Below are 25,380 nucleotides of genomic sequence, written 5' to 3' on the forward strand. Positions count from 1 at the left end.
GAACAAAATACTATCTCTGAAATCAGATGGATGGATTAGGGCAAGCTATTTAATGTTCTTGGAGAAGGAGAACTTTCTCAGGTTGACAGGACTTGTACATTGTGGGTGCTTCATAAATGGGAATAGATATTTTCAACAAATTAAAAAAATCTTGAAACAAGTCACTGTCCCACTGGCTTGTCCCCAGTGTGTGACAATACACCTAGCACATAGTGGATGTTTAGTATGAATTGAGTGAAGTAGATGGTTGAGAGACCTTGGCCAGTACAGGGTAAATTCTAGACTTATTTCAATCCACAGTTCTTCTTTTACTGCTTTTTGAGACGGACAAGTTAATCGTCCTCATGGTCTTGCTCTCTTGACACTTAGTTTGACTTGTCTCTGCTCTGGTCTTTGTAAGGTAAACACATCTAGTTAATTCCCGGTGCTTAGTTATCACAATGACAGTCAGAGGCCAAGGCACTGCTTATTTTAGGGTGACACACCATGAGTCCAAAAACGAAGCACTTATTCCACACATCTCATTTTCAGTAGGACTAATATGTTTAATCAATAGCAATGATTCCCGAAGTCCCCGCTTCCCCTTGAACATGCCCTGTTCCTTTCCTGGAGTTTGTGGCCCTTGCCAGTTCATGTTTGAACTCAGTGATGTGCAAAGCCATGTTGGAATTCTTTTCAGGTATTATTCAGGTGGGATAAGCTGGGCTGTAATGACTGTCATCTTTAGTAAGCATCAGGAGCTGCCAGATCATGGGACACACCCTGAACAGTATCCTCAGCCTGTGGTGTGATCCAACTTTCCCTGATCTGTTTTACATTGCTGCATCTTTGACTATCTTGGACCCTCTTCCTGGGCCTTTTGTTACCAGAAATCTCTACTCATTTTTGGCCTCCAATTCAATGCTGTTTTCCCAATTCATTCTTTGTTCTTTCCCCTACTCCAAAAACATCAGCCCAACCACTTCACCTAAACACAGCTGGGTTCCCTTTCTGATCATATTGCAGTCTGTATGTTAGTGTGCTTCTGACTAGGTTTTTAGCTTGCTTAAGCCAGAAACATTTTTCTAGAGCCTTGTGTCTTTACTAGGAGAGTGTTAGATGCAAAGACATTTAAAATATATTTGTTCTCAATTAAATTACTACTCCCATTTCTTTCCTCCTTAGGTTGAACTGTAATTGCATTTGCAGATCTATTCTAAAGGTGTTCAGTTTTCCATTAAAACTGATATGTACCAGATGGCCCATGAAGGCTTTAGTTTAATTCGCAATATGGGTGTTGGTAGTTTTGGTAATGATGATGCACAACAAGGATTTCAAGCAGCATTATCACAGCTTAACAATTACAACTCTTTCAAACCATCATTGTCTTCAGGGACTCTCAGCAGGCCACAGTCATTAGCAACAAAACCACATTACCACACTTTCCAAATAGGAAGGATGCTGCCTTTGGGTGATGACAGGAAGCTGGACCAGAGATACTGTGTACCTCAGCATCATTTCAGGTCAGGGACAACCAAAATCTATGAATCAGCTTGAGATTCACTGAAAGTTAAGATGAAAAAGAAATTCCAGAATGTCTCAGGGGGTGCAAGTGTCTGATAGCTACTTCTGCTTCCTTGAGCTGGCCCATGAAGGGGCTCAGTGCATTGCCATAAAGAAGAAAGATGCCTCTCTCAAACAGTTTCATTTGTTTGGTTGAAATTTCTCGTTAAGAATTAGCATTTCCAGACAGACACTGGGAAGGTTTATTGGGAGCTGGGGGACAATCATGCATATTAGTTTTACAAAACCATTTATCCTTTCTTACAAGGATGAGCCACTATATATTGTAAGCCTGTGTTTGAAAAGAGTGTTTGCCCAGCCAGATGACTGAACGTTTGCCAACAAGGATCCTTTGCACCTGGATAGTGTAACACAGTCAACATTCACAGCCAAGAATGCTACTCATTTGTTCTCCACCCAAAAATCTATCCCAAGAGACTGAGTATGGGGCTTGGGTCCCCTGATTACCCAGCAGCTAGAGTTATTGCCTAATAAAGAACCAATGTCTAAGTCTATGCATGTTCCAGGAGCACTGGCATTTAGGAAGCCGTTACTCCACTCAACAGAGAGTGGAGCTGAGTATGGATGCAAGCAAGCTACTCATCAAAGTTGTGTGACTTCAGGAAGCTGATAGAAATGTTAGACTTAAGGGCTACACACAAAGTTATAGCATGAATTCTCATTGGTCTTAATAATAAAGACCCTGAATCAGATAAGGGTCTTATTGCTTAATGCTTAATGCTTTCAGCTTAATGCTGAAAGATCTTACCTCTACTGAATCCTAGACCAAAGTGACAATCCTGTTCCTGCTAATCCTCAGAGCGAATGCCACGAGCTCCTGTCTCCTCCTGACTTACACTCCTCTCTCTCCCAGCCATGTCACTCCTGTCTCCACATCCCTAGGGCTGGGATTAAAGACCTGTGATTCCCAAGTACTACGATTAAAGATGTGAGCCACCACTGCCTATTTCTGTCTCTCTTTTTGAATGGATCAATCTCCTGTAACGCAGGGTGGCCTTGAACTCACAGAAAGCTGCCTGTTTCTGCCTACCAAGCACTGGGATTAAAGGCGTGTGCCACCACTGCCTGGCCTCTCAGGCAAACAAATGACTAGTCCACACTCTGATCTTCAGACAAGCTTTGTTAAAGCACAAAGAAAGTATCACCATAGAAAGCATTTGTGGTAATTGTAAAGAGAGAGCTAAGTAGCAAAACTGATACAGATTGAGTCAGATCCAAAGACCCACCTCTCTTTTGTGGGCCTCTCAGCCTATTTTCTCTTTGTTTTTCAGGTCTGGACTTCCTCTCTTTGTGCTGTTGTTTCCTCTGTCCCTGCTGATTCTGATTATATTTGTTCTTATGCCTTCCCCCCATGGACTGTTAGCTTCTGCTTTCTCATGACACTAGCTAAACAAACATTTTGAGACAGGGTTTCTCTGTGTAGCTTTGGAGACCACGCTGGCCTCAAACTCACAGAGCTCCACCTGCCTATGTATCCCCAGTGCTGGGATTAAATGTTTGTACCACCACTGCCTGGGCCAAACACACTTCTTTTTATTTTTTTAAACCTCCCGTTCTTCTGCTCATTCCCAAACTTTCAACTCAACAGTTACATAGGAGTGTGACTGATTTTCTTCCAGACTGATGATATTATCATTCATTCTCATCAACAGTTAATGAGAGCTTCTACTACTACCAATACCTTGTAGCCAATGGAGCTGCCATTTCCTTTCTTTAATCTTAGTCATTCTAACAGATGTGCAATTGCAAAACTTGTATGTTGTTACAGATAGATGCTGAAAGGGTTAAACTAAACGCAAAAAAGGCTTCAAACTTTCAGAACAAACCCAGTCCACCTTCCCCTTTAGTCTCTAGGAAACTTAGTTCTTGGAGATTATGTTGTGTGTAACAGGCCTAGGGCCAAAACTTAACACAAAGAAACTCCAGACCCCCTAACCTCCTGGATACTCGGTTCCTGGGAACTGTGTTTGGCCACAATGAAGTTCCATGAGAGACCAAAATCTCCCCTGTAGTCTCCAGGGTATTTAGTTCTGAAAAATATTAGTATCTATGTACAACAGGTCACCTACAAGTTACAAGAGAAGGTCATAGAAAACACAGAATGTTCCTCCCATCACTGACCAATGAGAATAATTGGTACACAAGTATCTCATGCCAAAATAAGACTTTGAAAACTTCCCTTGTTCTCCAAATGTCAACCAATCAGGAACCAACCCATACCTCTTCCCTCTCACTGATGTAGCCCTACAGTTTTTCCTTTAAAAACCCAGCAGTAGACAAGAAACTCCACTTCCAAGTCCCTAACACGGTTGGATGGAACAATAAACCTTGCCTTTACAGTTTGGTGGGTCTGTCTCCCTGGTGGTCTTTGGGGGATCTTCACTACTTGGGTATAACAGATACATGCCTTCTGATAAGTCTTCATATTATATAAATATAAATTTCTTTAAGTAAGAGGTCTCCCTCCAGGAGCCTGAACTAGGCCCTCTGTATGTGGGGGACAGTTGTGAAGCTTGGAGTAGCTGAGTGTCCCCTGGCAGTAGGACCATGACACGAACCTGGCACATGAGCTGGCTTGTTGGAGTCCACTCTCTATAGTGGGATGCCATGCTCAACCTTATTGCATGGCAGAGGGGCCCTGACCCTGGCCCAACCTAGTATGCAAGACTATGTTGATTCCTCATGGGAGTCTTCACCAATGAGGAGGAGTAGACTCAGGGTGGGCTATGGAGGAGTGAGGGGGAGGGAGAGGAGACCAGGTGGGTCGGGAGGAGGTATGGGAGTGAGAACTGTGGTTGGAATGTAAAATTAATAAAAATGGCAAAAAAGTAAGAGGTCTCCCGAGGGGGTATTTCCCTGCTTAGATAAAGAAACTTAATTTCTTGGTAGGAGAAGCAGTAGGAGCTGCTTGGGCAACTGGGGCATATGCAGCAACAGTGTTAGCAGTGTCCAAGAGCTTAGTTAGAAATGAAGACTCCCAGCCCATAACTCAGACCTGTTCAATACTGATCTACGTTTTAATAAGATATCCAACCACACTGTAAAGGAAAATGAATGTTGTTCTAGAATAGTAAGTGAGCACATGGGTTCACAAAGGTGGAAATGCCTGCTACATGATGAATAGGAGCTGTTTTCCAGACAGTCCTGAAGCCTTGAGTATAGCTGTCTTAGAGACACTGTTGCTCATCCTTTCAGGTCCTTCATTCTATAGACAGGCAACCAGTTGCTCAGGGTTATGCAATTAAATAACCAAAAAGAAGAAAATAACCTAAACCCCATTGTCCATTGCACACAGTATTGCAAATACGAAATCAATCTTAAATAGTGAAGTAAACCACTGGTAAAGTACACTTCCATGTACAATTGAAGAAAGAAGAACAACCAGTTGTATCCAATGACACAGAAGGCTGAGTTTTGACTGAGGTGCCTATGAGCTGCTTGCATTTATGGAAATCACCAGTCCTCAACTTGCAGAAAAGCTAAAATAACAACCCAGAATCTTTGTTAATCAGTACAACTACACTTCTGGGAACATCCAATGGCTCTTAACAGCCAGACAAGACAATGGCCAGACGATGGCCAGGCTCTGATATAAACACACTGGATCTTGTACAGCTGAGGTGGAATAGGAAACTCTGCCTTTCTCAATGACTAGAAACCCCCAACAAATTCTGTCCTCCTCATCCCCATACCTTGGGAGGTGACTATGTCATTCCTACTTTGTTCTCACAAAGGGGATTCATCCTATGAGAGAGGCAGTGTCCTACGCACCAGTGGGAGGAGAATTAATTTTGGACTTGCCAGTCCAGAACTGTGAACAATAAAACCCTGTCTGCTCATGAATTCCTGCTAAGGAATTTAGCAGCCTTGAACACATGAAGCAAACCCCTGCCCTTGCCACTCAATATGTGGCCAGCAATCCTACACTTGGAAACTCATTAGAAATGCAGAATATTAGTCTTTACCCCAAATCTGCCGAGTCAGAATCAGCATTTTAATAAAATAACGATGAATTTTGTGCACTTGATGATTGGCATGCTACAGAAGTAAATTCAATCAAGGGACAAGCACCAGGCTGTTTCCACGGCAGGTGATTTCCAGTTCTACGCTCAGAGAGTTCCACTGACGGCCACTGACACAGTCACAGAATACTTCCTGCTGGAGACACAAGACAGAAACAAGTGTGTGCACTGCTAAGTAGGTATAGTTTAATTGCTAACTGGAGGCTGGCTATGAAGCCAGAAGTTTCAGCTCTCCCCCTTGAAAGTGACGCTGACCATGTCTTCTTAGGTTACACCAAAGTATAAATGACATAAGAGAAAATTCTGACTGCAAAATGTCTGCTACATGGTAAGTACCAGATAAACACATTCATGTTCTCACATAGTAAGATAACCTCTTTTAGTTTCAGAATTTCTTTTTGTATGTTATAAAATTTACTTATCTAAAGAAAAACTGTGCTGGAAGACAAAGGTGGGAAGACTACCGTGAGTTGAAGAGCAGCTACATAGTGAGCTCATGATACCAAGTCTCATAAAGTCAACAACAACAGTAATCATAGCAATAACATGTATCTGTAGATCTTTGCATCATATTAACCTGATATATAAAATTCATATTTGCCAAAAAACTTTACTGAAAAAATGTCTGCAATATTTTCTTTCACAGTTTACAAAGCGTGGGTATTTAAAAGCAAAGATGGCTTAGACAAGAGAAAATCAGTCCTGCTCAGTCTTTAGAAATGGAAATATGTTTGCTGTGCACACTGATGAGTTTCCTAAGCACGTTTTCATCTAAATATTTTATGTCTATGAGGTTTGGCCATATTGTCCTCCTCACCTTCTTCTTTTTCACTTCCCTTCCCTTGTGAGTTCATTTCTTTTTGAGACTTGCTAGTGTGTGTGTAGTGTGTGTGTGTGTGTGTGTGTGTGTGTGTGTGTGTGTGTGTGATTTCATGTATCTCTATAAAATCTAGGATGCTCTTATGACAGCAATGACATTTGTTTCTGTGTCTGGCTTATCTGACCTTCAGTATCCATTTTCAGAGAAAGACACCAAGCTCTTCGTACTCAGAGGCTTTGCAGGAGGTGAGCTACTCCCAGTTTGTGAGTTTTCCTGAGGGTTCTGATGACCTCAAGATGGCCCATGCCCCAGCTGCCCGAGTCCCCACTGTGTAGAGCTTCCAGTTCTGCTGCAGGAAATCTGCTGGCCCATGTTGCTGAGCTCTCTCCCACCTTCTCCTGGAAAAGTTTCTGAGCTGACTGTTTTCTCATTCTTGTTTAGCTCCTTCAACACTAGATCACAGACTGCTCAATGGCCTGCCTTGGTTTCTTATGGTGAGGACTCAGCTTGGCTCCATGCTTTAAAAGAAGACAGGGCTGGGTAGGAAGTGAGAGCATCTTCGTAGTGCAATTCTCCAGGTTTGCTCCTGTCAGCAGGTTGCCTGAGGGTGAGCTGAAATCCCATGTTCCATGTCCATCAGAGTGCTGAATAGACGTCCTTTGCAGAGACATTTCAGGGGACTTGATTGCTCTTTCGAGCTCATTACATGACATACTGATGTCCTGAGACACAGAACCAGCCCTGGCCTCAGGGCACCTTCTCTGGAGAGGGTCGCTGCGGAGTGTACATAAAGGGTTCCTTGAAGAAGAGTAAGGAACTCGCTGGCCTTCTGGACAAAATGGAAAGAGGGAACACTAAACGGCTGCAGTGAATAGAACAGATTTTAATGTAGTACTTCAGGTATTAAATATTAAAAGGTACCATTTATATTTGTAGACACACAGTAAATATGGGGATGCATTATACTGATCAACACAATTAAATCAGTAATTAAGTAAACTAGAAATGTTTTCCAATGGAATTGTAAATCAGTTTAGCAGTCATACCATTCATCTCAGGGAGCAATGAGAAGAACAGCTAATTTAATATGTGTGAAGTCAACCCCAGTTTCTGTTGGAGAGCTCTTAGAGCTGATGGGACCCCTCCAATGGATGATAGGGTCCAGGAGTACCGCACGAGAACACTGCATGCTGCTGCGTTGCAGTGGCTAGCTTCTCACCCTTTGCTTGGGGACCCAAGATCGAAGCTTGTACTTGACCTTCCTTATAGACATGATTGCACAGTCACAGCAGACATGCAGCTGCTGTGAGAGAGTCTCCAATTCCCACTCATTTTAGTCATAGCCATCCACAGGAGGCACATTAGGGTATCCCAGGTCAGAGCAAGGGACTAGGAACTGAAGGGAACAATAGCTGTCCTGTTGTCAAATAATTGTTTAGCCAGGCAAAGATGAGGTACATTTTTTTTCATGCTGTATTTGTTAACTATGTAAAGACGTGTTGTGGTTGTGCTAAAAAAATAAAATTAACATGGCCCAGAGAGGTAGGGTTAGCAACTGGCTGACAGGAAGTAACAGGGAGGAGCTTAGCATGCTTTTTTTAGTTGGGGCAGTGTGGAAGGGAGTGACTTCGGGGACACCAGCAAAGAGAGAAAGTTAGCCAGTTGCCTCTCTTTTCACCCTAGCCTTTGAATCTCAAGTTTTAGTCTAACTATAGAGATTTAGTTAGAACTACCTTTAGCAGCAGCAACAGAGCCATTGTCTGGGGGAACAGAATTATCCCCAAGCTATAGCCTTTGCACCTTGACCTCTAGTAGTTTAAAGGGCAGCCACCATAACTAAGGTAAAATAAAATTTTGATGCCCAGTGTGGGGCTCGAACCCATGTCCCTGGGATTAAGATTCCCATGCTCTACTGATGACCATGATGATCATGTTATACTGAAGGGAACAATAGCAGTGCTCCTGTCATTCCACAACCTATGAAAGGAGGCCTGCTTTAGAAACCCTATGGTCATGTTTATTATATCAGGACGTCGGAGGAGGAAATACAATCTGAAGTTGAAAGTGTTGAACTATTGTTACCTTCACCCCGGTATGGGCATTGTCAAGGAGGCCATGGCTATGATCAAAATGGAGGTGACCATAGTGACACAGGTAGATAGATAACTGTGTCAGTCTGATAACCAGTCAGCTGTCTACTAAATTCATGATGCATAACCAATCAGCAACAGTCCAGCAGTCAGCATGACTTGCAGTGATCTTGAGGTACTTATTAAAAATCTGCTGGAATTGTCATGGATCATCTTATCTCATTTTGAGCCTCTAACTATCAGCTGGGGACCCATTCCCTTGTCTATGGGAATAAGTTGTTTGTTTGGAATAAAATAGGAAGACTGCAATGGTTATGTGACAAACCTAACATCATGGGGCACTGCCAATCTCAGCACATTTTAAAACTTCTTCCCCACCACCCTTAAAATGTAGAGCATTTATAAAGAAGAACCTCAGGAAACAGTATCCTGAATAGAAATCACTAGAGCACCACTGCCCATCTCTGTTAACCAATATACAAATTATTTAAATGGAATCCTTCCCTCAAATGACATCTGCAGTGTTGGAACTTATTCATGCTATGAACTGATAAGCATCCAGGAATCAAATGAATTTGATGCTTCACAGCCTGCTTGTTGGCCTGTTGTGTGCACTGGAGGGCTGGCTAGTTGGCAATGCTATCTCTCCATCTCCCTTTCTAGCATTAGTAATGCACATCTGGTCTACTCAGGGATGATCACTCACTCCCTTCCCTTTAACCATTCTTCTCTAAGGAAGTGGAGGCTTCATTCTAGTTTTATCACTTATTAACACATGGACAGACTTATTTTGGCCTGTTGCCTCTTGTGTCAAATAAGCTTTGGCCTGTTGTCTGCAAAGGTGGCTTCCTGTAAATCTACTCATGCTAGGCATGTATCACCATTGCCAACCCCCAACTTGAACCTGTCCTCCTGACTTGCTGCACTTATCCAGGAGGATTCATCGGTGTAAGAGCCTGGCTCAGATCCACCTTAGGCCTTGAGAGAGCTGACAGCCTCTGCTTTCACTCTCTGGGAACCATACTATGCTGTACAGAGAGTGACCCAGTAGAGGGAGGGGCTCATTGGAGGTGGGGGCATGAAGACAGAGGGCTACATGGGAAAGTGACTGCATGTAGAGGAAATAGCTGTGTGTAAAGGAGGGGAAAGGTATCTGACAGCCATGGAAAGCTCAGCCATGTGAGTGAGGTCTAGGATTTGCCAATCAGTGACGTCTAGCCATTCTCTATCCTGGCATTTTCCGATATAAGTTGTCCACTCTGAGTTCAATCCCAATTCCTGACACACAGGTCCTCAATCAATGAAAGCTAATGTTATGGTCCTCAATTGTTAAGGCTTTTGAAAGCCAGAGGAAGTGTTAGGTACACAAGCTCATCTAAACATGTCAGTCGCTAAATAGTAGTGATGGTGCATTAGTGTAACTAGGGTTTTATGCCAACGTCACTTGAAGCTGTCTGGGACATTGTATGTGCAACCTCTACACAGTACTGCAGGCAGGGAGGAAATGTGAAAGACAGAGGTGAGAGGCATGTTTTAACAGAGATGATGATACATAAACACCGCATTGTGAAGGTCCATTTATAGTGCCCCAGGTTAGGGGTTGGCTGATGATCCACTTTTACAGTAAGAAATCTAACTAGGGGCTCAAGTACACCACCACATGAAAAGGCTGCATCCAGGTCATCCAGAGGCCAACACACCTTCTAATACAGAATGCCTTCTCGTTTCCTAACGGTGTCTTTGCAGGTAGAGAAGCGTTCAGAAAGAGCGGCTGCAGTGATGGAGTCAAGAGACGGAGAGTGCATTTCAAGGCTCGTGCCTTCCCAGCCTCCATTAAGGAAGTCCATGCTGCTCTTGCCCTCCTCCACCTTAGGCACCCTGAACTGAATCAGGCTGCGTGGCACTGAGGGCAAAATTCGCAGCTGACGAGGCTCAGGCGGATGTCTGTACACCAGGCCCTGTTCCCTGGCAGGAGCTCACCAACATCAGAGGAACCACCTCATAAATTCGCACCAACAAGTCTGTTTTGGCAGCTTTTCAACACAACTGAGGCAGATGTGAATATTAAAGCTATTCTTGTGTATACATGATCAATAAGAGCCACTTAAAAGGGGCTTGGGGGGCCTCTCCCTGGAAAAGTTCCTATCTACTTGTGTTAGATTCCTCTGTCTTTTTCCTTTCCCTGCCCTTGTGACCATCCTGTTTGTTATATTTAAGAACTGCTGTCAGCAACGTTGTAGTGTGAAAATAATTACCGCAATGTCAGCGATTTTTATAATCAGGGTTTCATGCGTTATTCAACACCAGAGGAGTCGTTCCCTAAGACTTCATCTCCTTGGATTTGAATTTCATTATCTTGTAAAATCCACACCACTAACCTTGTATTTTTTTAATTTCTCAGTAAAAGCAGTAATTCACCTTTACTCCCCCCACACCAAAATGCTCAGATTTCTTTTTAAACTGGCTGATGTTCAATCATGGTTCCTTGAAAAATGTTCAGGCTTTAAATGAAAGCAAGCTGTTTCCATTTTTTGCACATATTAGAAAAATCCATCATGAGTTACCTACCATCCTCTTTAGCAGAATTTACCGAGGTAAACTTATTTTCTGTGCTTCGTGGCCTGAAATAGCTCACCCTCTTTAAATATCTGCCAATATTCAAATTCATGTTGAAAATGTATTTTAGAAGCAACCAGCTTTCCCGATCAAACTGATGCTCACTTTTTTTCTTTGAAAATGCTACCTAAAATCCCTTTATTCCTTTTTTAATCAGTGCAGCCTAAAGGTAGACATAGGACACAATTTCAAAGTGGCTTTCAGGGGAGATTCAGGAAGTTGCTGGCTGTAAGAGGGATAGATTTGCCCACCTCAGTTTAGGAGACGTAACCACAGATACACACAGAAGGGACAGCCACCTTCTACAAGCCAACTGTCACGTAGTGTTCAATGAAGCCCTGTCAGAGTAAGTGCTTTGACCTGGAGCATTCGAAGTGTGTCCCTTAGACGTTCCTTCAAATCTGTATGATACTGAGAGCTGTTGAAAGGCAGACCATAAAACAATGAACAATAAAACAAGCCAGCAAGTGAAACCACCCCAGACTCTCCAAATATATTTTCTTCAAACTTCAAGCTCCTTGGAATTCATCACTAGAACCTTTTAAACAATATCTTGGATGACTCTCAGTGTTTGTTTATATGGCTTCTTGTTTGTGTTTTGGTGACCATGTAAATGAGAACATATATTTTTCTCTGTTAATTAACTATGTTGTGATTTAAATGACCAGTTTTGCTAGCTAACTTCCTTGAACTGGGACAAAAAAAATGAAATCAACATAAGAAAATGTGGTGTCTAATCTTGGTTGTCAACTTAACCACATCTGGAATTAATGAAAACCCAAGCAGCAGGGCACACTGCAATTGGATCATTTGATGTCTGAAGACCTACCCAAAACCTACATCTCACCTTCTGGTGGCAGCCTACCTAAAAGAACATGGAAGAAAAAGCCTTTGCTTTTTGCTTTCTTGTCCTCACTCTTGATGTTGAATTCATCTATCCTGCCGCCAAGGCATTCCTTGATGGTCATTAGAACCCACTTCCTCAGGATTCCAGTGTGTCCTGAAGACCAGCTGAGACATCTGGCCTTGTGGACTCAACAGCTATTGAATTCTTGGCCTTTCCATCGGGAGATAGCCACTGTTGGATTAACTGTTCGAGGGCTTGCAAGCTACTCTAATAAATTCTCTTTTAGTGTATAGAGGTTTAGTTCTATCATTCTTATTCCTCTAGAGAACCCTGGCTAATACAGGAAGAAGCACTTAATTCATTAATAAAAATAAATAAAAAGATTAGTTAATAACAAAGAGGTTTATTTTGGTTCACAGTTTAAGGATGCAGTCTGCCATGATATAGAAGGTGTGGGGAGAGAGTGTTGAGGCTTAAAGGCAGAAGTGTAAGGAAGAAGAGAGAGGAAACCTAGTAATTACCTTACTTCCTCTTTCTCTCACTTTCCATTCAGTTCAGGACTCAGCCCATGGGCTGGTGCCACACACGTTCAGGGTTGGCCTCCTCACACATTTGTAGGACATCCCTTGATAAACCACTATAATAATACACTGTTGATTGCATTAAGACTCTTCTGGATGCAAGGAACAGAACTACAAATTTTAGCATCTTCTGGGCTACAGAGATATCAGCAAGCCAGGTTACAGCATGGAAAAGAAGGGGATATTTCTGGGCTGAGTAAAAGGACAAGCAGACTCACAAATGTCCTTACCTCATGACTCTCTTTGACACACAACCACTTCTTTATTTGTATTAGCTTTAACATCACCTATTGAATGCTTGGTCTCCATAGCAGAGAAAGTCTCCTCTGTAAAATTGAGCATTACAGCCCAATGCACAAAGGAAGATGTGTTCTCGAGAAATTCCAGTGAAGCTTATGATCTCACTTAGCCTTGATGCTGTTCATTGCATACCCTCCTAGCCACAGGACAGGATTCTAAAATTAGGCTGAGGTGGGCATGTGCTCAGCCTTATGGCAAAGTAGTTGGAAGAAAAGGAAGGACTATCACAGACATTGCAGCTGGGGAAATGTCCTTAATCAAGTGTCAGTTGGCTCATGTCTACTTGGCATTCACCTGTTTTCTTGCATGACTGTCTCATATATCATGTTCTTTCTGCCTGCCTCTCTGGGATTTCAGTTTAGTTGAACAAGCATTCATTCAGGCCAACTATTTCAAGTTATTGGAGAGGGAGCCTGGGAAGCCGCAGATAAATAATTCATGTGTCCTGCTCTTGAACAGTTGTCTGTTAACTGGAAGCCACTTCCGTTTGCCTCTGTGTTCCAGGACACTCTTGATTCTGTATCTAGTTACAAAAGTGCAGGTGTTGAACCTGTACTGATTTGCATTGCAGACAGGTATTTTAACCTAGTACTGGACCCTTTTTGTGATGCTAACACAGGGTATTACATGGGAGTAGAAAATGGGTTTTGTGCTGTGGGTCACAATGGCTGCTTATGCAAGACTGGAAAGATTCTGTCTCTGAGGTTATGCTTGACATTACTGAGGGAGCTATAACCAGTCCACTAGCCTCACGGGGAAGGCAGAGAGGTGCAAGCTCACCCTCAACTGATTGGAATGCCAGGCCCAGCATTCAGAGCTCGACAATGCTGTTAATTGACATCACTGTCTGAGTCTGTGCATTTTATCAGTAAGAGAAGAACTGCCTTATGGTTGTCGTTACCAACCAAGTGCAGATGTATATAGCTTCATATACACTTGAGTTTATACAGCTGGCCACATTCAAGATGGCAGGATGCTTCTGATGCCTGATGCGCAGCGTAACCAAAAGATACAAGTGCTGAGGTTGTAGCTCAGGGGAAGGTCACATGCCTAACATACACCTCACTCCCCTCTTCAGTACCACAGGGAAAGAAAATGAAATACTCAGGCAGGAGAAGAAGCAGCCGTCTTATACCTAATAGAAGAGTAGGTGAGTTGGGTCAAGTTCAAAGGATACTTCACATTTAAAACCACTTCAATTACAATTGATTTATTTTGCATACATGCATGTGGGTGAATCGCCAGAGTGTGTGTATGGAGGTCAGGGGACAACTTGGAGAAGTCGTGTTCTCTTTCTACCATGTGTGTCCTGGGGAGCAAACTCAGGTCATTTTGCCAGCCCCACCCACATTTTTCATTTTTGACTTAGGGAAACTGAATTTTCACATAGAAATAGTTTTCTGTGTTATCCAGGGAAGAAGAAACTTATTTTGAATCATAAAAGAAAGTAATACTTGCCTTAAAGCATCAGGTCTATTTTTTTTCTTGGTTTTGCTTGTTTTGTTTTTTCAATAATTCTCTGGAAGCACTTGACTGGCTGGAAATAATTGATAAACCTGTTTTGTTTTTAATCAGTCTAAATGGTAACTTTTATTCTCCTCTTGGAGTCAGAAAGATTCAGTTGAAGAAATGATGGCCAGAGAATGCGGAGCAAGCATTCGTGTTCATGTTTAGTTAGGAAACATTATGGGAGGACCAGAGCTCTGAGGAAGAGAGCTCTTCCCCTCATTCATGGAGGACTTCCACACAGGTCTCAAGCAACCCTCATTACCTGAGAGCTGCCTTATGTAAAAACCATTTTGGGTTTATTTGCTTGGAGATGTTGAGAAAGCTGGGGGACTTGTCTGGATTCCTGGGGCTATTCATGGCTATTTAAAGGAGGGGAGAAAGTGGATGCAGGGGTGAGAAGAAAACAAAGGCCCTGCAGAGAGCAAGAGAGGGTGGTGCTGAGAGAATGATATCTTCAGAATTGCTTCCTAGCTTCCAGACCCTGAAGGGATCACGTCACATCTTGGAGAAAGCATCTTGCTTTCACACCAGCAGTTGCTTTTCATGGTGACACAGTTGCCATGGGGATGATGTACTAGCTTGTGGCACTTTCTCATCTCTTGCAAGGCTCTGTTATAAAGTGAGCACTGGGATTCCATACCATAGACATGGATCTGCAAAATGCTAACTTATGAACTAACCTGAAGATCAGCTCCACAGCTCTAGTTGATCAGTCAGCAGCTTCAGGGCTCCTTTCTAAAAACAGCGCGGAAGTGGCCATGGGTCCAGCACAGGCATCCAAAATTAGAGATAGGTATTTCTGCCAGGCATTGAGCTCTGCAGAGTAAAGAAAGAAAATGAAAAGCAATGGAAATTCCTTTGGCTATGAGCACAGTTTACTCACACTCTGGTGGGTTTCCAGGGAATATGTGCTTTCTCAGTCTAATAACTTGAAAGCATTTTCTTAAGCTTGTCAAATCCAAAACTTTTACAAACATATGGATGATAGATAGATAGATGATAGATATAAATCTTCAAATGCAGCCTTTGCTTGTATGTAAAAATCTGCTACTGCATAGGATAACTTCTAGGGGCTTCCATGTTCTTTATTCATTGCTGAGCTTGAACACACAGAAAACACTATTTCAAAAAGGAATTTACAATCCAACACCTCGTTCATACTATACTACCTGGCTATTTTGGCCATAGCCTGTCTCTTCCAACCAAGTTACCCTCAGAAGGTAGCAGTCGTGCTCATTGTAATGCTGAGCTGCTCTGATACGATTTCCCATTGTTGGAAACTTCAGCTGGTTTTCACTGTGTAACTCCATCCCTACTTACCAGATTATCTTGTGTCAATCTTCTTTCAAAGAAGAAGAAGAAGAAGAGGGAGAAGAGGGAGAAGAGGAAGAAGAAGAAGAAGAAGAAGAAGAAGAAGAAGAAGAAGAAGAAGAAACCTGCCACATTCTGCTAACTCCTTTTAAAGATTAGCACCTAGAACATTGTATGCAGATCAGATGTTAATAATCCAATATTGCTTTCCTGTTTTAGTTTTAGTTTTTATTACATGTATATGATGATTTACTCAGGATAATTACCATTTCCATTGTGTTGAGAATCCTTGCACTCCTCTCTGCTAGTTCTTCACAAAGTATATAGGACTTTGTCATAAACTGTAATGTTCTGTGCTGTAGGGCACAAGAACAGGAAATTGTCATAAACTGTAGTGGTCTGTGTAGTTGGGCACAGGAACAGAAGCTGCTGTGTCTTCAAACTTGTTAATCACAAGGCATACTGAAGGCAGCTGTGATGTAGTGTAAGCACCACACACATGCCCTTCACAGAGCTGTCTCTGCCCCCTGGGGTCGCAGTGCAATGTGTGCTTCATTGCGGCAGGCTTGGCCATGGACTTGCTCTGGCTGAGGCATGACAGCAGTGTGACATGGGCCATTTACAATGGAAACCTGAAGAGTGTTTGGATTTCCATCCTGTTATCCTGTTGCCTGTTCCATAACTCCTACCTTGCCCCATATAGTGTCTTCCCTGTCAGCTGAGGTGGCAGAGAAGTGACAACTTAACTAGAGCTACAGCTCACCCAAATTAGATTCTAAGACTTTGGATGTTCTGAATATGCTCCCTAGGGTTGTGGCCTTGGCCTCTGTTTTCAAGCCTGCTTGGTCTCTTTTCTCAAATAAGAGAACATCCCAATTACTCTTTGAAGTAGTCAAGTGACTATTACAATAATAATGACGAAAAGCAATGGATTTCATTTATATTTTAAAACACATAGTAAATTCGTTCATCAGACAAAATTGTATTGTGTACTCAGTTAAGGGAATCAACTGTTTTTTCCCACTCTTGACCTGGAACAGGGGATGGGCAGTGACAGTTTGGGTGTCTCAGTTATTAAGCAAGATTAACCTACACAGGATAGGGATGTGGTATGATATTTTACCAGGGAGAAATCACTTACATGAGAAGCCAAGAACCCACGATCAGCGGGTCTGATGCTCTCCAAGACCCGACCGGAACCCTAAGACAGAGCGAGTCCCCTTCCTCTCAGCTCTTTATCCCTCCTCCCTCCCCTCCCCAGCCCCCAGCATCTTCTACATACCTGTGACCACGCCCAAATGGGCATGGTCAACGCTACAGGTACCTAAGATCTCTTCCTACACTTAGTGACCTTAGCACATCCCTTCCACGTGGAAACCTGACACATTCTGTTGGGAGGCATTGTTTAAAGCCTGGTCCAGCCCCCAGCTTTGCATGCCTCCTTGGCCAAGGGCCCAGGCATGTGAATGGAGATAGCCTTGGCTTCTCCAGCCCCACACGTCTCAAGATGTGGGACTGGGCACCTCTGCAGTTCTGCAGCGCAACATCCCAGTTTCTGCCCCTCAGACTCCCAGGCATGGAGAATGGCTGGTTCTTTGGGGTGGAGTGTTGCACAAGCAATGGGTAACTGGGTATTCTCCTGGATTACAGAATCACTTTCAGAAGATAGAAAGCCTCCCTTATTGGTTTGCTCCTCCTGGTGGTGTTAGCATTAGCTGAATCTGTGTTATTTCTGCCCCTCCCAGGACAGTTTTTAACCATTTCCTTAGGTTTGAATACCTAATATACCCAATAACCCAGAATTCTACACTGTCACCCCACCCCCAAAAGCACCCTTGTTAAATTCTAACACAATATTGTAGATATAGTTTCTGTTTCACCTGGTCCCACAGCCTATTAACCCCAAATAAATACACAAAGACTTACATTAATTTATAACCCCTTTGGCTGATGGCTAGGCTTCTAATTGGCTTGCTCTCTCTTAATTATTAACCTTTTTCTATTCATCCAAGTATTTCTACATGGTTTTATTTTACTGGAGAACAGTCCAGTTCTCTACTCCTTCCTCTGCTACTTGGTGTCTCCCTTGGCCTCTCTCTGTGTTGTCTCCCCAGCCTTCTCCTCTTTTCATGGACCCATCTATACTTTCTGTCGGGCTACTGGTCAATCAGTGTTTTATTCACCAACCAATAAGAGAAGCATATATACAGAAGGCTATCCCCTATCACAACATATTCCATTTGAAAATTGCATTTAGTTTGAGCAAGGGAAAGGAAAATTAAAAGAAAACAAAATGAATGTTTAAATAGAAAATATATTGAAAAAATTCTGCTATGTACAAGAAATTACTGTATGGAATTGGCATATAAACTTGGGCATTTTAATAACTAGTATTACTTTAACGAAGGGATCTTACCTTTAGTCTGGGACTCACTCAGGGCATGTCAATACAGATGACTGGACTTGCCATGACAATTGTCTTTCCTTTGGGTGTCACAGAGCCCATTCTGTGAACCTCACTGGATGAGCCCTTCCCTGGCACATATGTTTCTGCAAATCTGTGACAGGTAGAAATATTTCATTGGTCATCTGACATTCTCTTGTTTAGCCAAATAACTCATTTTAGTTGGAATTCAAGAGCAAATCTACATGATGTGTAATATACCCAGGAAGCAATGTGAGTTCTTTAGCAGTTTATTAAGGCTTGTCTTATTCTTTTCTTATCTATTCCTTCCTTTATTTGTCTTAATTAGTATGACAAAATGGCCTGCTTCCTTCATCTTTACTCTTTGAAGCACTGACAACCTTATCTAGATCCACACACATGCTCCATGACCAACTACCACCTGGGCCACACCCTCAGATCCTAAGGCTGTTGTTCAATTGATCAGAAAACCAAAAGCAGTAAGTGTACTTCTGCCTTCTCCTACAGCATTGCTTAGGAAATATTTAGACAATGCAAACTAAGAGCTACCTTACAATTCTTGCTGTGTCATTGTGTATGCTGAAGAAACACAAAACCAGGGACAGCACTTTTAAAAAACTGCATTTAATATGAGGCATCAAACTATCCATAGGTGTGCTCACTTTCCCTCCCTCCTTCTCTCTCCCTCCCTCCCCCTCTCCCCCTTCCCCCCTTACACACACACACACACACACACACACACACACACACACACACACACACAGAGGGGGGAGAGAGAGAGAGAGAGAGAGGGAGAGAGAGAGAGGAGAGAGTTGATTTTTATGTCCTGGATGCAAGGTTAAAGTTTGGGACATGTGTCAACATTGCCTGAAAGCTATCTCCTTACTGTGATAGTCTCTCTTTATCAGTCATTGCCAAGTTTGTTCAGGTTGCTGAGAACATCCTCCAGGACATAAATTGAACTGTGGTGATACAGTCTAGTCAAGAATAGCAGGAGTAAATAACTTGTTTTTCTTACACTAAATCTGAAAAAAAATGCGTTGCCAAATTGCCGTGATCTATTTTCTTACAGAAATTTTCTTCTTTTCCCAAGAGCAGGCTTTGTCTTTGAAATATTAGAAGATTTGAGAGACATAATTTCAACACTTTATTGTTGAAAGTCTTGAAATATTCATAATTTCTTTCCAGTGATCAACAATGAATTACAGCTTTAGCTTTGAAGAAAGCCTGAGTAAATATAAGACATTTGGAAACTTTTCTAACTTCATTCTTAACTTCTTCACAAAGGAAAATGTCACAAAGGATAGTTATACAGTGTGTACATTTTAATCGAGAAACTACCAATATTGACATTTAAGGTAACATTTGCACATTTTTTCTAATGTTTGGCTAAGTCCTGGATCTCTTAATGAGACATAAACAATGATGAGTGGGGATAGTTGGTGATTCTGTTGACAATTGGCATAGTTATTTGCATATTGCTGTCTATGTCCAGTGAGATGCAGAGCCAGCTTTCCCTGGGACAGGGAAGGGTGAGGATGGCTGAGTATGGCCCTCTGATTTCATCACACATGGTTTCTATGGCCCCCTAAGGTGACATGGGTTACAGACATCAACATCAACCTGATTTGGCATCTGCATCTGGACTACAGGGGTGTAGCCCTGTTTGGAACATGGCCCTCTGAATTAGCTCGGGCCTGGACAACATCCTGGCTCTGAGTGGAAGTAATGACTACTGAGGTTGGGATGATTCTGGAGGTGGCATAGCCCCTGGATACTACTAAGGCCTCAGGTTGTAACTCCAACCCTGGGCTTCTGTGCGACCTTTGGTGGCAATACAAGTGGATTTCATCATGCATTGAAACTTTTAAAGGAATTTTCTTTTTCTCTAGCATGGCCATGTCGTCACCACTGACAATTCCTCATACCACTATGTCATGTTTGCAAAACTCCGACATAGACAGCTGGTCCTGTGGAAAGATACACACAGGATCTCCATGACTCAGGGCAGCTGGGAAATATCCCAGAGGGCTTCCAGTGAGAATTCATAAAGGTTGGTGTACCAGAAACCAGATCAATGACTCACTGCGATGAACAATTGCCAGTAAAACTGATTAGTCAAAAGGGTATACTGTGTGACACACCATTCCCAATGCTACCAGGATGAATGAAGAGGTGTGGGAGAGCCAGGAAAGAAGGAGAAGCAAAGAGAGTTTGTTTGCTTAGTTTTGGTTTGCTTTGTTCTTATTTTTGTTTATTTGTTTCTCATTTGTTTGTTTTGGTCTGAGTTTTTAAATTTTCTTTTGGGGCTGCTTCAGGCATGAAGGGATGATATGAGGGAACTAGGGGCTGAGTGGAATTCGGGTGCTTGATGTGAAATTCTCAAAGAATCAACAAAGAAATTATGTTTTAAAACAAAACAAAACAAAACAAACAAGCAAGAAGTTTCCCAAATTGCTCCCCCAACTCCTCACTCTGGTGCTTGAAAATGCGTATGATCCTCATGACCCTGAAGCACAAGGGTTCTCCCAAAGCTTTGCACCCTGCAGCTCTGGGATCCTCCCCATTTCATCTGGGTTATGGTGTCTTCCTGGAGCTTGCGTGTGATGTGGGCAAATCCTCATCCTTGTAGTTCATTGCGTCCCATCTTTTTCCCAGTCTAATTAATCTTCCTTCATCATGTTGACCCTATACTTGTCAAGTCTCTGACCTTTCCTAGTAAGCTGCAGGAGCCTGAGGTGAGAATGGCTCCTTTCCTTCTCCTTGTCCAAAGCAGGTTCCAATAAATGGAAAAGACAGCACCCATCACTTCTTCCTGACACTGAATGCTCAGAGAGGTCAGCATCCCAACTTTGGAATTCACTATGAGATTTTGAGCAAATCACCAATGGTTTTACTTTTGTTTTAACAGAATCACTGACCACTCTGTACAGAGTGGGATTTAGAAAGTGCATACTAACCAGGGAGACTACACTCACTAGCCAGCTTCCAACCATTTACATCAGGCTCATGGTAGTGGAGGAGTGCAAAGATTGCGGCCCCATTAGAGCATGGAGGGTCTATTTCCCAGAAGTCACCTAGGCAAATATCTGGCTTCTGGATCCCAAACTCTCCCATCCACTTGCCATTATGTGGAGAGAAGACCAGTGCTGACTTTTACCTGGAGAGGTGGGCACCAGTTTTTCAGTCCCTCAATTAATGAGATTGGGAGTAGTCCAAGCTTTCTTGCTAGTGCTGAACAATTGCAGTCTATTCAAGGACCTTTAAACCAGGTGCTATAATATATATTTCACATCTATGTCTCAACAGTTCCACGAGTCCCTTGTATATTCATAATATCTTCCTCTTTTCTTAATGCTACTAACAATTAGTTAACATTTTAATATTCCTTTTATATTTCAGCAAGACTTTGGGACATAAGACAAGGAACTCATGTACTTAATAATTTGAATCCGACCAGAATGCCTCTCAGACTACAGCTAACATGTCTGCATACGAGTGTAAATTGCAGGAGGTGTTCATCAGAGAACTGCATGCTTTGGGCCTTTAATTGGGCTCATTTAACCACAGTGTCTTATTTTCTTGGAGTCTTAAACTTTGTTGGTCAACTCAATCCTGCAGGTGACAACTGGAGGGAACATAATCTAAGAACAAATAATAAATAACCATAAGAATCTAAAGGTGGTCCTGGCAGCCCTGTAGAGGGGTCTCTACAGTGAGGGCATGGACTGAGGTAGGAAAGCTTTCCCACATGGTCAGATTTTAATTAAAGGCAGTGATGATTGAATGGGTAAGAGACACGTGCAGGAGATGTGTGTGCCTCTTCTGGATGGGGACCTGGGTATGACTGAAAACAAATGGGAAAACAAAAATAGTCTAGAGAAGCATGGGTTAGAGGGAAGCCTGATCTTGAGCAGGCAAGTGGGGGCAGCTCATATCATCAAAAGAAAGTGCCAGGTCAAAGCTCAGGCACAGTTTTGTCTATGGAGGAGCCTAGGTTGTCTTCTGTGAGAAGAGTGACATTACTCAGAATCAAGTGACGATACAGTCAACTGGGAACATCCTGGTGTATCCTACAAAAGCCTGGACCCAGGGTAGCCTAAAACCAGCACCACTTGCATAATACAGATGCTGCTGTAGGGCCCATCTGCTCAGTTTATGAACTGCAGGTAGCTCTGTCTGGGCTTGTTCTGTGACTCTCTGGGGCTGTGGATAGAGGAGCGAAAATCTGACCTGTGGCAGCTGATGAAGATGACATGGTTTGGTAGTTACCTTTCAAATGACTGAAGCAGTTCTTGAATTTCATGTTAGGAGATACAAGGAGACTGTGAAAGCATGAACAATGGCCATCAAGAAGAAAAGAACAAAGGGGCCCAATGAAACAAAATGCTTGATGACCAGGTTCTATAAGACCAGGCCATTTATTGATACTGAAAAATCAAAAGTAGGACAAGATGTGGAGCTTCTGCTCCAACTTAACCACCTCTCCAGGTAGAGACTCAGCACTCAGTGAGTGACTTCTTCTATCCAGGGGGAGTTTTCAGGCTGATACTTTTCACTATTGGCCAAAGATGAGACAAATGAATGTTTATCTGTACTCAGAAGGTCCTTCCAGTCTAGAGCTAAGTCTCATATTTGTTCACATTTGAGTCATGGTAGGGACTGATAACTGGGATATTTTCATGAAGGTGTTCAGGGGAGCCTTCTGAGGATGAAAAGAATACAAATCACATACTTGGCAAAACAGGCAATACTTTTCTCACATTCACTTTGTTGGTATAGGTTTTAGTTTGGAAATTTCTCAACTATCAAATATTTGACAGTACCTATGATTGTCTTTTAATTTGCTTCAAGTGAAAATTCATTTACAATTTCCTGTGATGGTAGAGTTTCCTGCTTGTGTGAAGCTCATAGCTCTTCATGAAGAATCCTGTTGCAACATGTGGATACTTAATGCCGTACCTAACCTAAAAAGCAAGAATTACATGATGGGTGTGATATCAACTATCAACTGATGTTCTAGGTAAATAATAAAATATTAGACTTTGTAACATTGCTCTAGTAGAGATAAACTGAAAGAAATAAGTGAGATATTATGTCATAGTAAAATATATTCCTATGAACCAAAGATAGATGAGACTAGCCACTAATCAGAGAGGTTGGTAAGTTTCATTCCCAGCCTCAGCTCCCATAGGGCACCCTTCTAAAATAGTAGTTATCAGCTCTGGTCTTCAGAAGTACAGAGGGTGAATGGATTGAGTAGGGGATAGGCCTGAAAAGAAAGAACTGTGTAAATGAACATTTACATGTTTCATAGAATTTCAGTCCATGAAGTAGCACAATCCTGGGATTTTCTTTGTGTGTGTGTGTGTGTGTGTGTGTGTGTGTGTGTGTGTGTGTGTGTGTATGTGTGTGTGCATGCACATGAACATACACAGGGGTGGAGGGAATTAAACCCAAGGCCTTGCACACACTAGGAAAGCATGCATCATCTGTGACTTCAGAGCAACCTATTAGGAGACATTGCCCTGAAACTTCCAGTTAGGAATATGTTACTTGAACAGACCAAAGCAAAGAGATTTGATATTTATTGCTTATAATGTGACCCTCAAAAAAAGATATTAAAAATTTAAAAAGATTATTAAAGTTAATGCTTTCTGGGATTAAAATCCAAAGGGAGACCATGCCATTCAGAGCATAGCTGGGGACCTGAAATAAGAGGAAAAGTAAAACCATTGTAAAACCATGAAAGAATAAGAGACCCAAAAACTCATCTACTCAAACCCACTATTACACGGATTTTATTAATTAAAACAGTGAGGACTGACAGCATTGGCTTTGTAGGCACCAGGACAAGGGAACAGAAATGTGAGATGTTTGAAGCATCAAAGACCATGAGCACTTGTGAACTCTTTGCTCTTTCAGAGATATTAGGAGAAGAATCAGTTTGCAGACATACTGAGATTGGGACGATGATGGAACAGTACAGGGAGGTATGCGTATCTTGAGGGACAAAACACTAAGTCAAGGCTGCTTGTTTTCCAACTCCAGAATCCTCTAATAAGAAATTGTCTCTAAAGACTCATGCATATCTCCTCTGAGAATCAGTGCATGTGCAAAATTTCCATTCACTCCCACAAAATCAGTTTCCCCAGCCCACACCTGCTATCTTGAATCTCTACCTGTAATGGATCATCACTCATAGCAGGAGAACCACTTTGATGTTATTTATACCACGCAAGTCATTATGTAAATTGAATTTCATTTTACTTACTTACAGAATATAACTCTTGGATGCTTTAGACAGGTAAAGATACAACCTTAATTGCCAAATCTCTTGTTCATGAGACTTGTTTTAAATAATTATCATTTTAGTAATTTTTTGTTTGTTGTGACAAGGTTTCTCTGTGTAGCCCTGACTGTCCCAGAACTCTCTCTGTAGATGAGGCCGGCCTCAGACTCACAGAAACCTGCCTGCCTCTACCTCCCTAGTGCTGGGATTAAAGGCATGTGCCACCACTGCCCAGCCCATTTTAGTAAATTTTATTGTGTTTGTTCAGCACCATAACCTGTAAGTTAACTTTAGTTATTTGAGATGATTCAGGGTAGAAATAAGAAAATGTCCATCTAAGTTGCTAGAATAATCACACAGAAAATCATCAAGGAAACAGACACTTGACTAACCTTGAGCTGTCCTAAACCTGCGGCCATGGAGAACCCTGCAGATGGTCTGCATCTATATGTGTTTCTCTACTGTTTTTATATCTTGAACATTAAGAAAGTCATGTTCATTATCTGATATTTACTATTGAACTAGAAAGAATTGAGGGATATTGATATAGATCTTGGCGAAAAACTCACCATGGTTTTCAGATTTTAGATGAAAGGTGGGCAATTATAAAACCCAAGCACTAGGCATGGTAATAACTAGAAATATTAGGTAAAACTTTGAAATTAAACATTTATTGCAATGGAAACTTTCCAGCATGTCCATATCAGGTTTTCAGGATTTCTGAAACAAAATACCAGACAAAGGATGATCTAAAAGAATGTATCTTCATTTTGTTCTAGAAGCTAAAGTATAAAGTCAGTGAACCAGCAGTCATGCTACTGACAACTCTAGGGAAGACATTTCTTGGCTTGTGGGAGCATCACTCCACACTTCCATCATCCCTGTATGTCTGTTTCACCAAATCTCTCTCTGTGTTAAAGGCCATCAGTCATTGGATTTGGGTATTTCTACTCAGAATGACCCAACCTTAGCTTCATATGCAAAGACACTGCTCCCAAACGAGG

The 25,380-nt window shown here is 42.1% G+C and overlaps 1 long non-coding RNA gene across 5 annotated transcripts in view; it reads right to left on the reverse strand.

The window, feature by feature from the left end:
• The window catches only part of LOC110342074, a 113,532-nt gene that overhangs the window by 20,899 nt on the left and 67,253 nt on the right, over window positions 1–25,380 (reverse strand). For 3 of the 5 annotated variants that reach the window (XR_005877865.1, XR_002384065.2, XR_005877862.1), the window contains 3 exons: window positions 22,911–23,051; window positions 18,076–18,217; window positions 15,029–15,164 (listed from right to left, as the gene is read on the reverse strand). This is a non-coding gene — a long non-coding RNA (uncharacterized LOC110342074). The other 2 variants (XR_005877864.1, XR_005877863.1) reach the window with 2 other exon arrangements.

This window comes from Mesocricetus auratus, unplaced genomic scaffold, assembly GCF_017639785.1.
Source record: "Mesocricetus auratus isolate SY011 unplaced genomic scaffold, BCM_Maur_2.0 Super-Scaffold_100006, whole genome shotgun sequence".
Classification (NCBI taxonomy): domain Eukaryota; kingdom Metazoa; phylum Chordata; class Mammalia; order Rodentia; family Cricetidae; genus Mesocricetus; species Mesocricetus auratus.